Source organism: Thermothielavioides terrestris, chromosome 2 (genome assembly GCF_000226115.1).
Source record: "Thermothielavioides terrestris NRRL 8126 chromosome 2, complete sequence".
In the NCBI taxonomy this organism is placed as follows: domain Eukaryota; kingdom Fungi; phylum Ascomycota; class Sordariomycetes; order Sordariales; family Chaetomiaceae; genus Thermothielavioides; species Thermothielavioides terrestris.
In genome coordinates, this window is record NC_016458.1 from 8,086,066 (window position 1) to 8,087,765 (window position 1,700).

General features: G+C 38.8%; 1 pseudogene across 1 annotated transcript; it reads right to left on the reverse strand.

Annotated features, from left to right (window-relative positions):
* Positions 1 to 1,614: 1,614 nt before the first annotated feature.
* On the reverse strand, positions 1,615 to 1,700 carry THITE_t64 (annotated as a pseudogene). Its single transcript has one exon. The product of its transcript is annotated as a tRNA-OTHER (tRNA).

Consider the following 1,700-nt stretch of genomic DNA (forward strand, 5'->3'; position numbering starts at 1 on the left):
AACACTTAATTGAGACTACGTTCAAGCTTATAGACGCTAATGACTATAATATAGGCAACTAGAAATGTAAGCTCTACTTCGCTTTATACGTCGAAGGTGTACTAGACGCTATTGTAGATGCGAAGAGCGTATACTAGGCTATTGTAAAGAACAACACCGTTTATCCGATTACCATTGTTAAAGGATAGTGTATTAGACACCTCCTCTAGTATAGCCTAGAGGAGGATATTTAGGTAATGGTATAGAACCTTATATAGTAGACCTAGGACGATGTTATAGAAGACAAATATATATAGATAACGACGACTAAGCAATAGGAGCTAAGCGGTAAAGAACTAGTGACAAAGACGCTAATAGAGGATAAGTATAAGCTACCTACTAAGCAGGAATTCTATATACTATCCTATAGTATTGAGAAACTAGACAATATCCTATATATTAAGTTAGTAGTAGAGGTGAGCATCTATCGCAGAGACAAACGGTATATAGAAGAAATGAAGGTACTACTAGACAAGTATAACGTCTTCTATAACTATAGCATTGTCCCTATGCTAGAGGAGCAGAAGATAAGAATCTTACTTGTCGATAGATAGTAGAACTAGCTTAAACTCGTTTAGATCTACCTACTAAGCACTAAGGACTAAGCGATCGTCGATAAAGAATATAACAAACTGTATACGTAAAGGAAGATAGACTTTATAGATTAGTCGACTCCTATTGTTTACCTAGTTTTTATAGTCTATTGTATAGTTGTTAGAAAGACGAAAGGCAGAGCTATTATAGACCTCTAGCCCCTAAATACATTAGTGGTACTAGATATATACCTATTGCTTAACTAAGACAACATTATAAATATAATAATAGGCAATATAGTCTTTATAGCATTCGACGCTTCTAGATTTTTCTTCTAGCTTCTAGTCGTAGAAGAATACTATAACTATATAGTAGTCATTAGTCCTAGAGGTTTAAAACGTTTAAACGTTGTACTAATAGAGTTTAAAAACTCACTAGCTTTTATATAGTGCTTTATAGACCGCTTATTCTATAAATATAAGTCCTTTATATATGCCTATATCAACGATATTATTATCGCTAATAAAAATATAGAGGAGCACCTCAAGTACGTTAAGACGGTTCTCGATATTTTAATTGATTAATATTCCTACTCCAATATACCCTTGGCTAGGGCTCGCCGGCCCTTCACCTACTATTGTATAGGAAAACTATACCCTTGCGGGCTAGGTGAAAAACCTGTACTCACCCTTTAGAATCTATATTTTCCGAGTCTATACACTACCGCTATAGGAGCCTCCCCCATTGGAGGCTCTCGAACCAAGGTCCACCCCGCTTTCCCAAGATTCCAGCTTTTCTTTAGGTCCCTATGTTCCTTTTTCCAAGAGTAGCTCTGCCCTCCGGCTACTCCCGGCCCTAGGTTTTTTCCTACACCTAGACCTAGGGGAACTAGCGGTCGGGTTAAGTTTTACCTATATACCCGCTTAGCAGGGTTCTCCTATCCGTTGTTTTAATTAGTTAGCGGCCTAAACTGCTAATCGCCGAGACGAGGGTATTCCTCGGCCTTTGGGTTAGTGTGCCTTCTAGAAAATTCTAGAGAGGAGGGGGGAGCCGGATTCGAACCGACGACCTGCCGGAGGCAAGCAGGTTTTTCTAGGCGTATTACACTCCAACTACGCTATCCCCCC